The sequence below is a fragment of the Megalobrama amblycephala genome, linkage group LG3 (assembly GCF_018812025.1).
Source record: "Megalobrama amblycephala isolate DHTTF-2021 linkage group LG3, ASM1881202v1, whole genome shotgun sequence".
NCBI lineage: Eukaryota > Metazoa > Chordata > Actinopteri > Cypriniformes > Xenocyprididae > Megalobrama > Megalobrama amblycephala.
The window spans coordinates 55589832-55612965 of record NC_063046.1 but is presented as its reverse complement, the minus strand read 5'-3'; the positions used below and the strand labels follow the sequence as shown (position 1 = coordinate 55612965).

General features: G+C 38.4%; 1 long non-coding RNA gene across 1 annotated transcript in view; it reads right to left on the bottom strand.

Moving 5' to 3' along the window:
• LOC125265732 overlaps positions 1-14690 on the bottom strand; it is a 30821-nt gene extending 16131 nt beyond the window's left edge. Inside the window, exon 1 of the long non-coding RNA XR_007184343.1 lies at positions 13874-14690. This is a non-coding gene — a long non-coding RNA (uncharacterized LOC125265732). The remainder of the gene's footprint in view (positions 1-13873) is intronic.
• Between the last annotated feature and the right edge of the window lie 8444 nt (positions 14691-23134).

The window sequence follows — 23134 nt, the reverse complement described above, 5'->3', positions numbered from 1 at the left end:
CGCTGCTCGCAGCTATATTTATTTATTTATTTTTTTTTTTCCGTCTTCCGGGGCTTTTTGGGGGCCTTAACATGCTCAAAAACTCTTGAAAATTGGCACACACATTGGAATCCGCGGCCATTAGGATGCCGCAGAGGCTGGTACCCGGGCGTGGCAGGGGGGCTCGACAGCGCCCCCTTGAAAAAAGTCTGAAAATTTGGTCCATATATTAAACACGCTTGCACGTATTAGTATGAAACTCGGTACACATATAGACCTCATCGGGCTGAACAACTTTCGTGCTCTAAGTTAAATGCCACGCCAACAGGAAGTCAGCTATTAAGGGTTGTTTGAAAAACGCATGCTCTGGAATTTGATATACTCCTCCTAGGCGATTAATCCGATCGCCACCAAACTCGGTCAGCATGAAGTCAAGACACTGATGATTAAAAATTGCCAGCGGATTTTTGATATCTCGAACGGTTTGGCCGTGGCGAGGCAACGAATTTATGGCGAGAAAAAGGAAACAGGAAATGTGTTATAACGTCTGCATACATATATTGATCTTTATGAAACTTCACGAGTGTGTTGGTTGTAGTAGTCTGATCACATGGATGTGAGTATTGTGAGTCAAAGTTATAGCGCCACCAACTGGCAGCAGGAAGTGTATCACTTTTTGAAATGCTTTGAGATCACCCTCTTATTTTTACCTGATTTGCTTCAAACTTCATCAGTGTAATGTCAATACACAGCAGATGTAGACCTATGACAGGATTTTTGATATTTGAAATATTGTTGCCATGGCAACACATCAAACTTTAATAATATTCTTGAGTGTTTTTGAGGCTCTTAACATGCTTCAAATTGCATGAAAATCGACACACACATCAATATTGTCAACCAGTAGACATGGACAAAGCCATAGAAATGGGCGTGGTGGAGGGGCTCAGTAGCGCCACCTTTTGACAAAAGTGGGGGGGTTAGTTTTTCCTACAGTCACCAAACTCGGTACACATATTGTTCTCATCAAGCCGGACAATTTTCTAATTTACATTCATTAGCTCCGACCAACAGGAAGTCGGCTATTTTGGTTTGAATGTTAATTTTTTGAAAAAACAGGCTATGAATTTTATAATACTACTCCTACAGGGTTTATCCAATTTACACCAAGCTTTTTTTAACTTGTTGCTAACACATTGAAGTTGTTTAATTGCAAACGGATTTTGGATATCTCAAACGGTTTGGCCGTGGCGAGGCAACGAATTTATGGCAAGAAAAGGGGAACAAAGTGTTATAACTTCTGCATACATTAATTGATTTTGATGAAACTTCGGCTTAGTCTTCGTTGTACAAGGCTGATCACATGGATGTGACTATTGTGATTCAAAGTCATAGCGCTACCAACTGGAAGCAGAAAATGTGTCACTTTCAGCATACATTGAGATCACCCTCTTATTTTTACCTGATTTGCTTCAAAATTCATCAGAATAATGTTAAAACTTGGCACTGTCACAGACACGTCAGGTTCCACCTCACTCCCTTACCCACGCACTCAATCACCAGCATACTGATCACCGCCACCTGTGACTCATCAGCACTGCAATCACCACCACTACAAAGCCACCACACTCACACACACTCACTGTCCGGTCTCGTTTGCACTACAACATATGTATGCTTACCTTAAGGACTCCAAACACCATACTTACCTGCTCCAGTCGTCTCCTCCATCTCCGTCGTCTCCAGTTCCCCTTGTGTGCCTACCTGCCTGTGTGTGTGAGTGTCTCCGCCGATTCCTTCCATCACATCTCTTCATCCGTATCTGCAAGACAAAATCAGGACAGTATTACATTCTCTTCATCTCTCAAGAATCCATTATCTGCTTACCATCACCCTGTGCTCTGCTTTATGTGAATAAACTTACCTGGATTCTTTTATACCTCTGCCTCCGTGTCTCTGTTGTAACAGGCACATGTAATCCTTTGAAAATGGGCAGGGAGGAGGGGCTCTATAGTGGGACAATGTAGTGCAGTAAATGTGGAGTGAATTTGACATAGTCCTTTGATGTTTAACAGTTTTAAGTGCCTATTGCCCGCTGTGCACAGTTGCCCTGAAGCCACCGGGGTGGCGGTGCCACCGGGCTTGGGCCCGCCATCGCTGCTCGCAGCTATATTTATTATTATTATTTTTTTTTTTTATTTTTTTTTTTAGGTTTTGGGGTTTTTTGGGGCCCTTAACATGCTCAAAAACTCTTGAAATTTTGCACACGGGTCAGAACCTGCGGCCATTACAGCCGGACAGAAGCTGGTACCTGGGCGTGGCAGGGGGGCTCGACAGCGCCCCCTTGAATGGGGTCCGAAAACATGGTCCATATATCAAACACGCTTGCACATACAAGTATAAAACTCGGTACACATATAGACCTCATCGGGCCGAACAACTTTCGTGCTCTAAGTTATACGTCACCTCAACAGGAAGTCAGCTATTATGGGTTGTTTGAAAAACGCATGATCTGGAATTTGATATACTCCTCCTAGACGATTAATCCGATCGCCATCAAACTCGGTCAGCATGAAGTCAAGACATCGATGATGAAAAATTGCCAGCGGATTTTTGATATCTCGAACGGTTTGGCCGTCGCGAGGCAACAAATTTATGGTGAGAAAAGGGAAACAGGAAGTGTGTTATAACTTCTGCATACATTGATTGATCTTTATGAAACTTCACAAGTGTGTTGGTTGTAGTAGTCCGATCACATGGATGTGTCTATTGTGAGTCAAAGTCATAGCGCCACCAACTGGCAGCAGGAAGTGTGTCACTTTCAAAATGCTTTGAGATCACCATCTTATTTTTATCCGATTTGCTTCAAACTTCACCAGAATAATGTTAAGACATGGTGAATGTAGACCTTTGAAAAGAATAGTGATGTCACAAACACTGTTGCCATGGCAACACATCAAACTTTAATATTTGTTTTGGAAGCTTTTGAAACTCTTAACATGCTTCAAATTGCATGAAACTCAATGCACACATCAGAAATATCAACCAGTAGACATGGGCAAAACCATAGAAACGGGCGGGGAGAAGGGCCTCTATAGCGCCACCTTTTGACAAAAGTGGGGGGATTAGGTTAACCTACAGTCACCAAACTCGGTACACTTATTCTTCTCATTAACCTGGACAATTTTCTAATTTACAGTCATTAGCTCCGACCAACAGGAAATCTGCTATATTGGTTTGAATGTGGATTTTTTGACTAAACAGGCTCTGAATTTTAAACTACTACTTCTAGGGGGGTTTATTCAATCCAGACCAAACATTTTTTACCATGTTGCTAAGACATTGAAGATGTTAAATTGAGAACGGATAATGGATCTTGAACCGTCTTGCCATGGTAATATTTTGAAGTAATATCAAAAAAGGGAAATGGAATGACTCATATTTTCTATAAAAAAAACATTATACACAATTAATTTATATATAGAATAATACAGATGTTTGAAATAAACACAATTTATTATTTTTTTCCAATTAAAAAAACTTAGGCAGTAGGCAGATTAATCAATTTTTTCAATCAAATATAATTAATGTCATACATAGAGTAACAACTAGAGGGCAGCATCTACCTATTTTTAAACAGGGTTGGATAAGTCAAACACATATAATCAAGTTGATTATATATATATATAGAACATAGATTTTGTTTTTATATACTGTTTGTGCAGGTATATTTAAAAAATTATCAAAGACTACTTTGTCACAATTAAGATTTTTTTGTTTGTTTGTTTGTTTAAAATGATCTTCTCAGTCTGTCTCAGTCTCTCTCCCTCTCTCTCTCTCCTCCCCCATGCTACCTCAGGTTCATTCGGGTGTGTGTGTGGTTGGGGGGAGGGGGGGTGTCTGTGTGTGGGTCTATGTCTGTGTCACTGTCTATGTATATCTTTTTCTCTCTCTGTGCATGCGTATGTGTACATTACAATCTTAATTTTTTCGAAATATTGTTTGAGTTAATTATTTTTAACAATTACAATTAGAATTTTTGAATTATTTATTTATTGATATAATTCAAATTTATTAAAAACCCCTGTTTCAGTAAAATTTCACATGATTATATAAGTGGCTGTTTAAAATAAACTTGCATAAGTGAGCAGAAAAATCTAGACATGAACCTTATTATTACCTGAGACTTGAAATTAAAATTGTCTTTGCAGGTTCTGTGATTTGGCTTTATTTATTTTTTTTTTTTTTATTCATTTTATTTTTTTTTCTTATACCACACATATTAAAATTAAATGAATGCATGCTTTTGGTGCATAAGATTGGTGCACAAGCAACAGCTCAGGGAGGTCAAAAAAACACATGAATAGAAGTATGAGGATTATACAACATCAGCAATCACAGATTCACATTTTGGCTGGATTAGTTATTTCAGAGCACTGTGGAGTTTGCACAAATAACAGTATATAATTTGGTCTATAATTTTTATAGGGGTTGTCTGAAGCTGAGTTCAGACTGCACGATTTTCAAAGTAGTCGGGTCACTGTTCTTTTCACACTGCATGACTATCTTGGCCAGCATTCAGTCGCTGTTGTGTTCAAAATGCATGATGGATCGGCGACAGAAGGTTTCACACTGTATGAATTTAGAATAGGAAGAATCGCAGACAACTGTCTGGCACTTAAACTACGTTTCACAACCAAACCCACGGGAGATGTGACAAGGAAACAACGCAATATCACGCATGCAAGACCGGAGTTCTCAAGTGACACTGGGTTTAGTATTAAAAACGGTAACCCGCAAGAAGCTAGCAATATGAATGGCCTGTGTGCTGATTTTCAGCGAAAACAAGAAAAAGAAAAGAAGAATATGGAGGAGGAAATGGTTGGGGAGACTGTAACAGATCACTCGCGTAACAGAGCACCGATTTGCCTGTGATTTCGGGCATTTGTCTGCAATTTCACAAAACCTGTCTGCGAGCTAAAATCGGGGCTAAAATCATGCAGCCTGAACTCGCAATGAGAAAAAACCCAGACATTTAAGATTATGATGATATTCTGCACTAATTTGAAATAGACTTATAACATTCTGTGACATGAAAGTGATCTCATGCATGTGGCTTTTGTGGTTTGTCATCATAGGAGCATCAGCCTCTGCAGTAAATGTGGTTTGAAATTGACATAGTCCTTTTATGTTTAACCGTTTTAAATGCACATTGCCCGCCGTACACAGTTGACCTGAAGCCACCGGGGTGGCGGTGCCACCGGGCTTTGGCCCGTCATCGCTGCTCGCAGCTATATTTAGGGCCAAAGCCCAAGGGGCTGAAGGCCCTATTGTTTTCTTTAGGATTATTAGGGCCAAAGCCCTGTAAGGGGATGAAGGCCCTTTTGTTTTCTTTAGGATTATTATTATTATTATTATTTTTTTTTTTTTTTCGACTATTCGGGCATTTTTGGGGCCCTTACCATGCTCGAAAACTCTTGAAAATTTGCACACACATTGGAATCCGCGGCCAACAGGGCCGGGCAGAAGCTGGTACCCGGGCGTGGCAGGGGGGCTCGAGAGCGCCCCCTTGAATGGGGTCTGAAAACATGGTCTATATATCAAACACGCTTGCACATACAAGTATAAAACTCGGTACACATATAGACCTCATCGGGCCAAACAACTTTCGTACTCTAAGTTAAACGCCACCTGAACAGGAAGTCAGTTATTACGGGTTGCTTGAAAAACGCATGCTCTGGAATTTGATATACTCCTCCTAGGAGATTATTCCGATCACTACCAAACTTGGTCAGCATGAAGTCAAGACATTGATTTTTGATATCTCGAACGGTTTGGCCGTGGCGAGGCAACAAATTTATGGCGAGAAAAGGGAAACAGGAAGTGTGTTATAACTTCTGCATACATTGATTGATGTTTATGAAACTTCAGCGGTGTGTTCGTTATAGGAGTCTGATCACATGGATGTGACTATTGTGAGTCAAAGTTATACTGCCACCAACTGGCAGCAGGAAGCGTGTCACTTTCAAAATGCTTTGAGATCACCATTTTATTTTTATCCGATTTGCTTCAAACTTCACCACAATAATGTCAAAACATGGCAGATGTAGACCTTTGAAAAGAATTGTGATATCTCAAACATAGTTGCCTTGGCAACACGTCAAACTTTTATAATATTCTTTGGCGTTTTTGAAGCCGTTAACATGCTTCAAATTGGATGAAACTCGACACACATATCATTATTGTCATACAGTAGATATGGACAAAGCCTTAGAAACGGGCGGGGAGCAGGGGCTCTGCAGCGCCACCTTTTGACAAAAGTGGGGGGTTTAGTTTAACCTACAGTCACCAAACTCGGTGCACTTATTGTTCTCATTAAACTGGACAGCTTTCTCATTTACAGTCATTAGCTCTGACCAACAGGAAGTCAGATATTTTGGTTTAAATGTGGATTTTTCAAACATTCTTACGCACATACTTAAGCTCTCTTAGACGTAGGGTCTCAGTCCCCCTACCCCCACCCTCTGTGTGTGTGTGTGTGTGTGTGTGTGTGTGTGTGTGTGTGTGTGTGTGTGTGTGTGTGTGTGTGTGAGTGAGTGAAAGTGAGAGACAGAGAGACAGAGAGAGTTTTACAGCCTTTTATTGCAGACTCACTGTGCTTAAGAGTTTATTTCCAACCCTTACTCAAACACATCTGAAGCAGCTAATCAGGCCAGTTCATTTGTAGGCCACTGACAACATATTATTATATTATTAGTTTGATAATTAGGGTTAATTCAAATATAAAAACACACTGCAAAAGCATGCTTTTGGTGCATAAGATTTGGGCACAAACAACAGCTCAGGGAGGTCAAAAATATGAAGTGTGAGGATTATTGACTAGCCTTATTCCTGACTATCCTACTGCGTTTCAAATTACGGGTTCCACTTCCGGTTTGGTGAACTTCCTTTCAAAAAAACTGAAACTTATCGTTTCAAATCATATGGTTGCCCTACAATTAAAGCTTATCTGTCAGCTTGACTGAATCAGCTGTCAATTTCTTTCATGTTTTATTTTCAGACATCATGAGAATGACATAACGCTTGGTATTGTAATATGTTATAACAAAAATATCTATGGCAAGAGCTCTTTTCAGCAGCTGCTTTCTATCCTCCAGAATATTTTATTTTGTCTCTTTGCATACTGCTGTAATAGTATGAAAAAGGACAGCATATACTGTACATTTGTGGTCTGTTCTCTCTATATAATTTACAATACATCCCATTAATAATTCACTGGAATGCACAAAGAATCTCCTCAAAGCCTCACGTCTCTTTCCAGGTTTGTTTCACAGGTATCACACAATGCTGAAGTTCATGACCTTTTTTATTAAGGCAATGTATTACATAATGCATATATATATCACTATAGCATATGTTCAACCCATCCGTTATTGCTGTGGAAAAAAATCACACCTTTACATGGCTTGTTGAAATTACGTTGTTGATGCTTTCACACTTTTAAATGTCCATTTATTGTTCATTGGTTGAAGGGTGAGTAGAATAATGTCATCTTATTGTACCCAGTTTAAAAAGATCATAGTGTCTATCACTGACTGTTTACAGTTTAACGGAAATTACTTCCATAATTCGTGCAAAGCATAGTGGGGCGTTGGAATAAGGTGGATACAACATCAGCAATCACAGACATTCGCATTAAGGCTAAATTAGATTTCTCAGACCACGGTGAAGTTTGCACAAATAACAGTATGTAATTTGCTCTAGAATTTTTTTAGGGTTTGTCTGAGAAAAAACACAGACATGGCAGATTAGGATGATATTTTGCACTCATTGTTTGATTTAAATTAAATTACGATTGTATGTTTAGTAATTGAACCTGGATGAATTCAAAATGAAGGTACTATACTTCAGATCAGTAAAAAGATAAGAAAACTGTTAGTCTTTGTTTTTTTTTAAGTTCAAATGACAAAATAGCTGTGTTAGGCACTGATTAAAGTGGATTGATTCTATGTTTTCATTGTATGAGTTTTAATGAACTTTAAAACTTGGAAAATAAAACTGCATTGTTTAGGGTACAATGCAATATTTTGTGTGTAGTTATTTATTTGTAAATATTATGATATAATCAATGTTAAAATAATAGTTTGGTATAACACAACATTTACTTATAGTGCACAGCCTTAATATGGTTTGAAAGAAATATGTGTATAAATTTAATAAGGTAGTAGCAGTAGGAGTAAAAAAAAAAAAAATCATGTATTTGTCATCTTAAAGGAGGCAAGCTGACAGGGAAATATATGTACGAAAATATTTGTTATTCTAAAACTTGATCTATAGTGGACAATTGTTGTGTAATAGCTGTCTTCTGGTAGTTGAAATGGTTAAAAGTTAATAATATGCTGTTTGGACCAAAAGCACTAAAAACATGGCTGAAGTTTGAAGTAAAAGCTGCTGCAGTAAATGTGGTGTGATATTGACATAGTACTTTTATGTTTAACCATTTTAAATGCCCATTGCCCGCTGTGCACAGTTGACCTGAAGCTACCGGGGTGGCGGTGCCACCGGGCTTTGGCCCGTCATCGCTGCTCGCAGCTATATTTATTTATTTATTTTTTTCCGACTATTCGGGCATTTTTGGGGCCCTTACCATGCTCGAAAACTCATGAAACTTTGCACATACATTGGAACCCGCGGCCATCAGGGCCGGGCAGAAGCTGGTACCCGGGCGTGGCAGGAGGGCTCGACAGCGCCCCCTTGAACAGGTTCCGAAATTTTGGTCTATATATCAAACACGCTTGCACATATAAGTATAAAACTCAGTACACATATAGACATCATCGGGCCAAACAACTTTCGTACTCTAAGTTATACGTCACCTCAACAGGAAGTCAGCTATTACGGGTTGTTTGAAAAACACATGCTCTGGAATTTGATATACTCCTCCTAGGCGATTAATCCGATCACCACCAAACTTGGTCAGCATGAAGTAAAGACATTGATGATGAAAAATTGCCAGCGGATTTTTGATATCTCGAACGGTTTGGCCGTGGCGAGGCAACGAATTTATGGCGAGAAAAGGGAAACAGGAAATGTGTTATAACTTCTGCATACATTGATTGATCTTTATGAAACTTCACGAGTGTGTTGGTTGTAATATTCCGATCACATGGATGTGACTATTGTGAGTCAAAGTTATACTGCCACCAACTGGCAGCAGGAAGCATGTCACTTTCAAAATTCTTTGAGATCACCATCTTATTTTTATCCCATGTGCTTCAAACTTCACCACAATAATGTCAAAACATGGCAGATGTAGACCTTTGAAAAGAATTGTTATATCTCAAACATAGTTGCCTTGGCAACACGTCAAACTTTTATAATATTCTTGGGTGTTTTTGAAGCCGTTAACATGCTTCAAATTGGATGAAACTCGACACACATATCATTATTGTCATACAGTAGATATGGACAAAGCCTTAGAAATGGGCGGGGAGCAGGGGCTCTGCAGCGCCACCTTTTGACAAAAGTGGGGGGTTTTGTTTAACCTACAGTCACCAAACTCATTACACTTATTGTTCTCATTAAACTGGACAACTTTCTCATTTACAGTCATTAGCTCTGACCAACAGGAAGTCAGATATTTTGGTTTAAATGTGGATTTTCAAACATTCTTACGCACACACATAAGCTCTCTTAGACGTAGGGTCTCAGTCCCCCTACCCCCCTCTCTCTGTGTGTGTGTGTGTGTGTGTGTGTGTGTTTGAGTGAAAGTGAGAGAGAGAGTTTTACAGCCTCACTGTGCTTAAGAGTTTATTCTCAACCCTTACTCAAACACATCTGATGCAGCTAATCAGGCCAGTTTATCTGTAGGCCACTGACAACATATTATTACATTATTAGTTTGATAATTAGGGTTAATTCAAATATAAAAACACACTGCAAAAGCATGCTTTTGGTGCATAAGATTGGGGCACAAACAACAGCTCAGGGAGGTCAAAAACATAAACTGTCACTTTTTCTTTCATGTTTTATTTTCAGACATCATGAGAATTACATAACGCTTGGTATTGTAATATAACATGTTATAACAAAAATATCTATGGCAAGAGCTCTTTTCAGCAGCTGTGTTCTATCCTCCAGAATATTTTATTTTGTCTCTTTGCATACTGCTGTAATAGTATGAAAAAGGACAGCATATACTGCACATTTGTGGTCTGTTCTCTCTATATAATTTACAATACATCCCATTAATAATTCACTGGAATGCACAAAGAATCTCCTCAAAGCCTCACGTCTCTTTCCAGGTGGGTAAATACAATTTATTAAAATGGAAATCACTTTGAAATAGTATCACACAATGCTGAAGTTCATGAACATTTTTATTAAGGCAACGTATTACATAATGCATATATATCACTATAGCATATGTTCAACCCATCCATTATTGCTGTGGAAAGAATCACACCTTTTCATGGCCTGTTGAAATTACCTTGTTGATGCTTTCACACTTTTAAATGTCCATTTATTGTTTGTTGGTTGAAGGGTGAGTAGAATAATGTCATCTCATTGTACCCAGTTTAAAAATAAAACGCATTACTGTGTTCATAGTGTCTATCACTGACTGTTTACAGCTTAACGTAAATTACTGCCATAATTCATGCAAAGCGTCATGGGCGTTGGAATAAGGTGGATACAACATCAGCAATCACAGACATTCACATTAAGGCTAAATTAGATTTCTCAGAGCACGGTGAAGTTTGCACAAATAATAGTATGTAATTTACTCTAGAATTTTTTAGGGTTTGTCTGAGAAAAAACAGACATGGCAGAGTAGGATGATATTTTGCACTCATTGTTTGATTTAAATTAAATTACTATTGAATGTTTAGTAATTGAACCTGAATTAATTCAAAATGAAGGTACTATATTTCAGATCAGTAAAAAGATAAAAAAAACTGTCAGTCTTTGTCTTTTTCTAAGTTTGAATGACAAAATAGCTGTGTTAGGCACTGAATAAAGCGGATTGATTCTATGTTTTCATTGCATGAGTTTTAATGTACTGTAAAACTTGGAAAATAAAATTGCATTGTTTAGGGTACAATGCAATATTTTGTGTGTAGTTATTTATTTGTAAATATTATGATATAATCAATTTCAAAATAATAGTTTGGTATAACACATTTACTTATAGTGCACAGCCTTAATATGGTTTGAAAGAAATATGTGTATGAATTTAATAAGGTATTGGCAGTAGGAGTAAAAAAAATAAAAAATCATGTATTTTTCATCTTAAAGGAGGCAAACTGACAGGGAAATATATGTAAGAAAATATTTGTTATTCTAAAACTTGATCTAAAGTGGAAAATTGTAGTGTAATAGCAGTCTTCTGGCAGTTGAAATTGTTCAAAGTTAATAATATGCTGTTTGGACCAAAAACACTAAAAACTTGGCTGAAGTAAAAGCTGCTGCAGTAAATGTGGTGTAAAATTGACATGGTCCGTTAATGTTTAACCGTTTTAAATGCCCATTGCCCGCCGTGCACAGTTGCCCTGAAGACACCGGGGTGGCGGTGCCACCGGGCTTTGGCCCGTCATCGCTGCTCGCAGCTATATTTATTTATTTTTTTTTTTCCCGACTATTCAGCCATTTTTGTGGCCCTTACCATGCCCGAAAACTCATGAAACTTTGCACATACATTGGAACCCGCGGCCATCAGGGCCGGGCAGAAGCTGGTACCCGGGCGTGGCAGGAGGGCTCGACAGCGCCCCCTTGAACAGGTTCCGAAATTTTGGTCTATATATCAAACACGCTTGCACATATAAGTATAAAACTCAGTACACATATAGACATCATCGGGCCAAACAACTTTCGTACTCTAAGTTATACGTCACCTCAACAGGAAGTAAGCTATTACGGGTTGTTTGAAAAACACATGCTCTAGAATTTGATATACTCCTCCTAGGCGATTAATCCGATCACCACCAAACTCGGTCAGCATGAAGTCAAGACATTGATGATGAAAAATTGCCAGCGGATTTTTGATATCTCGAATGGTTTGGCCGTGGCGAGGCAACGAATTTATGGCGAGAAAAGGGAAACAGGAAGTGTGTTATAACTTCTGCATACATTGACTGATGTTTATGAAACTTCAGCGGTGTGTTCGTTATAGGAATCTGATCACATGGATGTGACTATTGTGAGTCAAAATTATAGCGCCACCAACTGGCAGCAAGAAGTGTGTCACTTTCAAAATGCATTGAGTTCACTCTGTTATGTTTACCTGATTTGCTTCAAACTTCATCAGTGTAATGTCAATACACAGCAGATGTAGAAATGTGACAGGATTCTTGATATTTTAAATATTGTTGCCATGGCAACACATCAAACTTTAATAATATTCTTTAGTGTTTTTGAGGCTCTTAACATCCTTCAAATTGCATGAAACTCGATACACACATCAATATTGTCAACCAGTATACATGGACAAAGCCATAGAAATGGGCGTGGTGGAGGGGCTCAGTAGCGCCACCTTTTGACAAAAGTGGGGGGGTTAGTTTTTCCTACAGTCACCAAACTCGGTACACATATTGTTCTCATCAAGCCGGACAATTTTCTAATTTACATTCATTAGCTCCAACCAACAGGAAGTCAGCTATTTTGGTTTGAATGTTAATTTTTTGAAAAAACAGGCTTTGAATTTAATACTACTACTCCAACAGGGTTTATACAATTTACACCAAACTTTTTTTACTTGGTGCTAATACATTGAAGTTGTTTAATTGCAAACGGATTTTGGATATCTCAAATGGTTTGGCCGTGGCGAGGCAACAAATTAATAGCAAGAAAAGGGAAACAAAGTGTTATAACTTCTGCATACATTAATTGATTTTGATGAATCTTCGGCTGTGTCTTCGTTCTACAAGGCTGATCACATAGATGTGACTATTGTGAGTCAAAGTTATAGCGCCACCAACTGGCAGCAGGAAATGTGTTACTTTCAGCATGCTTTGAGATCACCATCTTATGTTTACCCTATTTGCTTCAAACTTCATTTAAATAATGTCAAAACATGTCAGATGTAGACCTTTGAAAAGAATTGTGATATCGCAAACACAGTTGCCTTGGCAACGCATCAAACTTTTATATTGGTTTTGAATGCTTTTGAGACTCTTAGCATGCTTCAAATTGTTTGAAACTCTACACACACATCAGGATTGTTAGCCAGTAGACATGGGCAAAGCCTTAGAAACGGGCAGGGAGGAGGGGCTCTATAGCGCTACCTTGCAGTGCAGTAAATGTGGAGTGAATTTGACAGTCCTTTTATGCTTAACTGTTTTAAATGCCCATTGCCCACCATGCACAGTTGCCCTGAAGCCACAGGGGTGGCGGTGCCACCGGGCTTTGGCCCGTCATCGCTGCTCGCAGCTATATTTATTATTATTTTTTTTCCGACTATTCGGGCATTTTTGGGGCCCTTACCATGCTCGAAAACTCATGAAACTTTGCACATACATTGGAACCCGCGGCCACCAGGGCCGGGCTGAAGCTGGTACCTGGGCGTGGCAGGAGGGCTCGACAGCGCCCCCTTGAACAGGGTCTGAAATTTTGGTCTATATATCAAACACGCTTGCACATATAAGTATAAAACTCAGTACACATATAGACATCTTCGGTCCAAACAACTTTCGTACTCTAAGTTATACGTCACCTAAACAGGAAGTAAGCTATTATGGGTTGTTTGAAAAACACATGCTCTGGAATTTGATATACTCCTCCTAGGCGATTAATCCGATCACCAACAAACTTGGTCAGCATGAAGTCAAGACATTGATGATGAAAAATTGCCAGCGGATTTTTGATATCTCGAACGGTTTGGCTGTGGCAGTCCCCCTACCCCCTCCCTCTGTGTGTGTGTGTGTGTGTGTGTGTGTGTGTGTGTGTGTGTGTGTGTGTGTGTCTGTGTGTGTGTGTGTGTGTGTGTGTGTGTGTGTGTGTGTGTGTGTGTGTGTGTGTGTGTGTGTGTGTGTGTGTGTGTGTGTGTGTGTGTGTGTGTGTGTGTGTGTGTGTGTGTGAGTGAAAGTGAGAGACAGAGAGAGTTTTACAGCCTTGATCAGTTATTTAACCCTTTTATTGCAGACTCACTGTGCTTAAGAGTTTATTCCCAACCCTTACTCAAATACATCTGAAGCAGCTAATCAGGCCAGTTCATTTGTAGGCCACTGACAACATATTATTACATTATTAGTTTGATAATTAGGGTTAATTCAAATATAAAAACACACTGCAAAAGCATGCTTTTGTTGCATAAGATTGGGGCACAAACAACAGCTCAGGGAGGTCAAAAACATAAAGTGTGAGGATTATTGACTAGCCTTATTCCTGACTAGCCTACTGCGTTTCAAATTACGGGTTCCACTTCCGGTTTGGTGAACTTCCATTCAAAAAAACTGAAACTTATCGTTTCAAATCATATGGTTGCCCTACAATTAAAGCTTATCTGTCAGCTTGACTGAATCAGCTGTCAATTTCTTTCATGTTTTATTTTCAGACATCATGAGAATGACATAACGCTTGGTATTGTAATATGTTATAACAAAAATATCTATGGCAAGAGCTCTTTTCAGCAGCTGCTTTTTATCCTCCAGAATATTTTATTTTGTCTCTTTGCATACTGCTGTAATAGTATGAAAAAGGACAGCATATACTGTACATTTGTGGTCTGTTCTCTCTATATAATTTACAATACATCCCATTAATAATTCACTGGAATGCACAAAGAATCTCCTCAAAGCCTCACGTCTCTTTCCAGGTTTGTTTCACAGGTAAATACAATTTATTAAAATGGAAATCACTTTGAAATAGTATCACACAATGCTGAAGTTCATGACCTTTTTTATTAAGGCAATGTATTACATAATGCATATATATATCACTATAGCATATGTTCAACCCATCCGTTATTGCTGTGGAAAAAATCACACCTTTACATGGCTTGTTGAAATTACGTTGTTGATGCTTTCACACTTTTAAATATCCATTTATTGTTCATTGGTTGAAGGGTGAGTAGAATACTGTCATCTTATTGTACCAAGTTTAAAAAGATCATAGTGTCTATCACTGACTGTTTACAGTTTAACGGAAATTACTCCCATAATTCGTGCAAAGCGTCGTGGGGCGTTGGAATAAGGTGGATACAACATCAGCAATCACAGACATTCGCATTAAGGCTAAATTAGATTTCTCAGAGCACGGTGGAATTTGCACAAATAACAGTATGTAATTTGCTCTAGAATTTTTTTTAGGGTTTGTCTGAGAAAAAACACAGACATGGCAGATTAGGATGATATTTTGCACTCATTGTTTGATTTAAATTAAATTACGATTGTATGTTTAGTAATTGAACCTGGATGAATTCAAAATGAAGGTACTATACTTCAGATCAGTAAAAAGATAAGAAAACTGTTAGTCCTTTTTTTTTTTTAAGTTCGAATGACAAAATAGCTGTGTTAGGCACTGATTAAAGTGGATTGATTCTATGTTTTCATTGTATGAGTTTTAATGAACTTTAAAACTTGGAAAATAAAACTGCATTGTTTAGGGTACAATGCAATATTTTGTGTGTAGTTATTTATTTGTAAATATTATGATATAATCAATGTTAAAATAATAGTTTGGTATAACACAACATTTACTTATAGCGCACAGCCTTAAAGGTGCCCTAGATTCAAAAATTGAATTTACCTCGGCATAGTTAAATAACAAGAGTTCAGTACATGGAAATGACATACAGTGAGTCTCAAACTCCATTGTTTCCTCCTTCTTATATAAATCTCATTTGTTTAAAAGACCTCCGAAAAACAGGCGAATCTCAACATAACACCGACTGTTACGTAACAGTCGGGGTGTACGCCCCAATATTTGCATAGTGCCAGCCCATGTTTAAGGGATTACACAAGCCAGTAACGTCTGGATCTGTGCACAGATGAAGCATCAGACTAGGTAAGCAAGCAAGAACAATAGAGAAAAATGGCAGATGGAGCAATAATAACTGACATGATCCATGATAACATGATATTTTTAGTGATATTTGTAAATTGTCTTTCTAAATGTTTCGTTAGCATGTTGCTAATGTACTGTTAAATGTGGTTAAAGTCACCATCGTTTATTACTGTATTCACGGAGACAAGAGCGTCGCTATTTTCATTTTTAAACACTTGCAGTCTGTATAATGCATAAACACAACTTCATTCTTTATAAATCTCTCCAACAATGTAGCATTAGCCGTTAGCCACAGAGCATATAGCCTCAAATTCACTCAGAATAAAACGTTAACATCCAAATAAATACTTTACTCACATAATTCGAAGCATGCATACAGCATGCATGACGAACATCTTGTAAAGATCCATTTGAGGGTTATATTAGCTGTGTGAACTTTGTAAATTCACTGTAATATAGTCGAGAGCTCGTTTGGCAGGGAGCGTGAGCATTTAAAGGGGCGGCGTCGAGTGTAAATCAGTGCATAGTTAATGATGCCCCAAAATAGGCAGTTAAAAAAATTAATTTAAAAAAATCTATGGGGTATTTTGAGCTGAAACTTCACAGACACATTCATGAGACACCTTAGATTTATATTACATCTTGTGAAAAAGCATTCTTGGGCACCTTTAATATGGTTTGAAAGAAATATGTGTATAAATTTAATAAGGTAGTAGCAGTAGGAGTAAAAAAAAAATCATGTATTTGTCATCTTAAAGGAGGCAAGCTGACAGGGAAATATATGTAAGAAAATATTTGTTATTCTAAAACTTGATCTATAGTGGACAATTGTAGTGTAATAGCAGTCTTCTGGTAGTTGAAATGGTTAAAAGTTAATAAAATGCTGTTAGGACCAAAAACACTAAAAACATGGCTGAAGTTTGACATAAAAGCTGCTGCAGTAAATGTGGTGTGATATTGACATAGTACTTTTATGTTTAACCGTTTTAAATGCCCATTGCCCGCTGTGCACAGTTGACCTGAAGCCACCGGGGTGGCAGTGCCACCGGGCTTTGGCCCGTCATCGCTGCTCGCAGCTATATTTATTATTATTTTTTTCTAAGTTTTTGGGGTTTTTGGGGCCCTTAACATGCTCAAAAACTCTTGAAATTTTGCACACATGTCAGAATCAGCAGCCATTACAGCCGGACAGAAGCTGGTACCCGGGCGTGGCAGGGGGGCTCGACAGCGCCCCCTTGAATGTGGTGTAGCCGGAAAATAGTGATCGACGTCATTCTCGCGCGAAGAAGAAAACGATATAGTAAACAACAATGGAGGACATACTACAGCAGATCTTGTTCTTGCTTCTTGGCTTGAGGCTGTCTGTCACAAAAAGAAGACGAGCTTTGCATTCGGCGTTTCAGAATACCAAGATCGCAAAGTTCAGACGTCCATGCAGCAGCACCTACCAGCAAGCGGAGGAGAAAACCCGCGTAATTTAAAAACTATTTTACTGTGTCATGAAATGTTTTAAAAGTTTTTCAGGCGAGAATATAGTTGTTTAAATCTCAAATCAGTGGTTAATTTATAAAGATAGCGCCTATTTGAAAATTTGATCTGACGTTGTCGGAGTTGTGAGATCCAGGCGATCACCGGGCGCTCGGTGCTCATGTACCCAGCCGAGAGCAGCTGTACCTCGGCTAGTCCTTCTGACATTCGCCGCTGGCTCTGATGTCTCTGTAATGGTTAAAAACAAGATATCATTCATCTTGTGTATAACGGGCATTCTTTGGTCTCATGAATTTATAATTTGTTCCCGGGCAAATCATTTTGGCTGAGGGGAAAGTGAAGTTTTATAACTTTATATATTTATTTAACTTTACCGTTGTAGTGCACTGTACGTTTGACTGAATTGTTTGCTTGTCTTTATTTCTTATTGTATAGCTTCTCATATTTTATTTATAATGGTTATTATTGATAATTAAAACTGACGTTTAACAAAAAGAGAAGGTTGTTTTGTCTTATTTCATTTTATTATAGGCTACATACAGTGAAGATAATCAGAGTACATATGCACATATTGCCTGAACCACACATTAATAGGTTTCATATTTTTTTAAATAAAAACAAAAAGAGGCAGGGTTGTGTTTTATATTTTGTTTTGTTATATAGCCTACATGAAGTGAAGATAATTAATGCACGCGTTGCCTGAACAACATTTGTGTGGCGCCTCTTGTGTTGTCATTCCCCTTGTAGCATGCGCAAGTGACGATTCTCTGTCAACCAATCAACGTTCTGCAGAGTGTAGCTCCACCCTTTTGGTACGGTACTGTTATGCTTGGTACCCCAACGAAAGGGTCCCAAAAAAGTGGTACGGTACGGTTCGGAATTAGGGTACCATTCACAACTTTTGACAATGGAAAAGGAAAAAAATGCGTACCGTACCGAACCGTACCGTACCGTACCGCTCAGTGGAAACGAGGCAATATAGACCTCATCGGGCCAAACAACTTTCGTACTCTAAGTTATACGTCATCTCAACAGGAAGTCAGCTATTACGGGTTGTTTGAAAAACGCATGCTCTGGAATTTGATATACTCCTCCTAGGAGATTAATCCGATCACCACCAAACTCGGTCAGCATGAAGTCAAGACATTGATGATGAAAAATTGCCAGCAGATTTTTGATATCTCGAACAGTTTGGCCGTGGCGAGGCAACGAATTTATGGCGAGAAAAGGGAAACAGGAAGTGTGCTATAACTTCTGCATACATTGATTGATGTTTATGAAACTTCAGCTGTGTGTTCGTTGTAGGAGTCTGATCACATGGATGTGACTATTGTGAGTCAAAGTTATACTGCCACCAACTGGCAGCAGGAAGTGTGTCACTTTCAAAATGCTTTGAGATCACCATCTTATTTTTATCCGATTTGCTTCAAACTTCACCACAATAATGTCAAAACATGGCAGATGTAGACTTTTGAAAAGAATTGTGATATCTCAAACATAGTTGCCTTGGCAACACGTCAAACTTTTATAATATTCTTGGGTGTTTTTGAAGCCGTTAACATGCTTCAAATTGGATGAAACTCGACACACATATCATTATTGTCATACAGTAGATATGGACAAAGCCTTAGAAACGGGCGGGGAGCAGGGGCTCTGCAGCCCCACCTTTTGACAAAAGTGGGGGGTTTAGTTTAACCTACAGTCACCAAACTCTGTACACTTATTGTTCTCATTAAACTGGACAACTTTCTCATTTACAGTCATTAGCTCTGACCAACAGGAAGTCAGATATTTTGGTTTAAATGTGGATTTTTCAAACATTCTTACGCACACACTTAAGCTCTCTTAGACGTAGGGTCTCAGTCCCCCTACCCACTCCCTCTGTGTGTGTGTGTGTGTGTGTGTGTGTGTGTGTGTGTGTGTGTGTGTGTGTGTGTGAGAGAGAGAGTGAGTGAGTGAGTGAGTGAGTGAGTGAGAGAGAGAGAGAGAGAGAGAGAGAGAGAGAGAGAGAGTGTTTTACACCCTTGATCAGTTATTTAACTCTTTTATTTGTAGGCCACTGACAACATAGTATTACATTATTAGTTTGATAATTAGGTTCATTAAAATATAAAAACACTGCCTGTTTTTTATATCCTAATGCTATAAACTGCTACCTGGGCAACACTCATAAAAAAATCTCAGGAACATTTAGAAGTTAAAAAACAAATAAACTACAAGGATACAGGGAGTTTCAGATACTGCTCTGGATGATGGAGTTTCAAATTCCACATACAATTTATTCCTGTGTTTAATTATTGTCTAAACTAAACTAAGTACAAATTTAACAGAAAAGCACATTTAGAACTTAGTAACAATGAATCTATGAGTTTAAATTTCAATTTGTGACCATGTGAGAAGTGCAGTGTCCTTATGTGATGTGTAGGAGCACCGGCTATTTTGACTACCACTCTAGCCCAACGTTGTAGAATTACGACATGGTATAACAATCTCTAAATCAAATGTTTTCCAAAATAACTAAATATACCTGTGTTCTAGACATTGTAATAAACACACAAAAAAAAATATAAGGAATTTTACTTACTTGAATCTTGACAAATCCAGTCATTTTTAAAAAAAAAAAAGGAGATGAGCTTGATGCGAAGTTTGCAGGTAGAGTGAGTTCAGAAGTCAGATATTTTGGTTTAAATGTGGATTTTTCAAACATTCTTATGCACACACTTAAGCTCTCTTAGACGTAGGGTCTCAGTCCCCCTACCCACTCCCTCTGTGTGTGTGTGTGTGTGTGTGTGTGTGAGAGAGAGTGAGTGAGTGAGTGAGTAAGTGAGTGAGAGAGAGAGAGAGAGGCATTTCAATTTAAATGATCATGGATGTGGCTTTTGTGGTTTGTTATCATAAAAGCATCAGCCACTGCAGTAAATGTGTAACCGTTTTAAATGCCAACAACAACAACGTCAGCACTGAAAGTGATTCACAACCCCATCAAGAAGTGACGTCACACGGCTCTTCACCTCCAGACACAGTGAATGTCCATGTGAAGGACCTCACTCACACACAGCCACTATCCCACAGAACACCAGTGGTTCTTCTGATGGACTCGATTGGGAAAAACTTAGAACCAGAGAAACTGTTCCCCAGACAGCGAGTTCTAGCGCTCCACTGCAGAAACACAGAACGTGCTCATGAACTGCTCACTAAAGAGGAACTCGGCAGTCCGCAATGCATCCATTCAGGCACGAATGACCTCCACAGTCTAAATGAAGGCACAGCCAATGCTATGTATGAGATGGCAAAGAAAGCCTTACAGACATTCCCCGCTACACGTGTGCTGGTCTCCACTCTGCTCCCACGGCTCGACGTCCCTCCCTCTGTGATTGATCAGATCAATGAAGAGGTCCGTCACACCTGTTCCTGCCTGCCCAACGTGCACTTAGTCCATCATAGTTCTATAAGACCATGGCACCTGCATGACGGTCTCCACCTGAATCAGGATGGAGTCAGGATTTTTGCCAAAGCTATCAAGGATGTTGCCCTTGGACGCTTCCCAACTGGCTATAGAGGAACAAAAAGAAATCAGATGAGAATGCAGCCGTTTGATCCATCTGGACCTTCACCTCACTCAAGACCACCACAAGACCTCCAGAGACAACCCACGACTTCAAGATGGTCTCACAGACAACAAGAGAGACGACCCTATGCTGAAGCCCCACCCCAGCGCCATCCACCTGGGCCGCCCCAGCAGACACGGACCTACGCCCAGGTAGTGTCACGACATCAGCCGCCCTCATCCTCCGCTCATGACCTCTCCTCCAGTGATGTGGGGGAAATTAAACGACTGCTAAGTCTCCTGTGCAACAAAATGTTAAACTGAAACGCACAAGATCTATTTAAACCACAGCTGATGAATTGTTTAATTAACATTCACAACACAATGATTATTATCATTATTCTATTTGTTTATATATTTAAATAATTATTCACAAAGATTTATTTTCAACTTAACCGGTTTTACTACTGTTATACATACTTTAATATTACTTATTTTCTTTTTGAATATTTAATTTTACTCATTAATTAACACTCACAACATAATGGTTAAAAAAAAAGTGATTTATTATTATTTGTCTATTTTATTCCTTATTCATATTTAAGATTTATTTTCAACTGAATCAGTTTTATTACTGTTATACCTGCTCTACTGTTACTATTACTTACTTACTTTACTCACTTATTTTATTTTGTTTTATTTTATTTTATTTTATAGGTTCTTGGTTTTGCCTTCAGATAAACATCAGTATTTTAATCTCTGATCATATAAAATGTTAACCCTTAGCTTTTGGAATATTCAGGGTTTGTGCTCTAAAACATTTGGATTAAAAAGCACAAACACAGATTTCTTGAATAGCATCAGAAACGTTGACATATTAGTTCTAATTGAAACATGGTGTAGATCATATGTGTCCACTCAGTGTCCTGCAGGTTACTCTGAAATCATAGTGCCCTCATGGAAACTCAACTCAATACATCGTGGCAGAGATTCTGGAGGTATAGTCATATGGATAAAAAATTATCTTGCCCCTTTTACATCACCAGTACAGCAAGGCAAAAATCACATATGGTTAAAATTGGATAAAAACTTTGGAATTCTGGATAAAGACCTTTTTATCTGTGGAATTTATATTCCTCCATCAGAATCTCCATACTACGACGATGAAATATTTCACACTTTACAGGGAGAAATTGATCAATATCAAACTCAGGGGAAAATTTTACTATGTGGAGATTTAAATGCTTGAACTGGTTTAGAACCAGATTACATTGATAATTCAGGAAATAAACATCTGTTCACACAAATACCCCAAGACCTCTTTAATACCCTACCTAGAAGAAATAACCAGGATACTGGAGTTAATAGACATGGGAAGGAGATAGCTCACCTTTACCTATGGCTCAAATCTTGGGAACAGTGTTGTAGATTATGCCATATCAAATATAATCCCCTCCTATTTCAGTGCGTTTACCATCAAAGCTCAGTCACCCTTGTCTGATCACAGCCAGATCATTGTTTCCATTAAGGGTGAAAACATCAAACCAAGAGAAATACATAAAAAGCCAATTCATCTATATAAACTTAACACATCATATAGATGGACTCAAAGCACTGCTGAAACATATATCAACGTGATAAACTCAAATGAAATAGTCAATTCCATAACATTGTTTAACAATTCAACATTTGATATTAATCGGAAGGGAATTGACTTGGCAATTAAACATATTAATAACATTTTTGAAAATATAGCAAAAAAAGCTAATTTAAATAAAATGACACCATATAAACACAAAAAAAGCACTAAACAAAAACCTTCTGAAAAATGGTTTGACCATGACTGTAAAACCATAAGACAAGAGCTACGATTCATTTCAAATCAAAAACACAAAGATCCAGTTAACACCGAGTTGCGCTTAAAACACTCAGAACTTCTGAAACAATACAAAAACACACTGAGACAGAAGAAACTGAATCATTATAACAACACGCTTCAAAAGATTGAAAACACAATTGATCAGGGCCAGTTCTGGAGCATGTGGAACAGTTTGAACACCACAAAGCCACAAGAACCAGCCATACAAGATGGTCAAATTTGGAAAGATTATTTCGAGAACC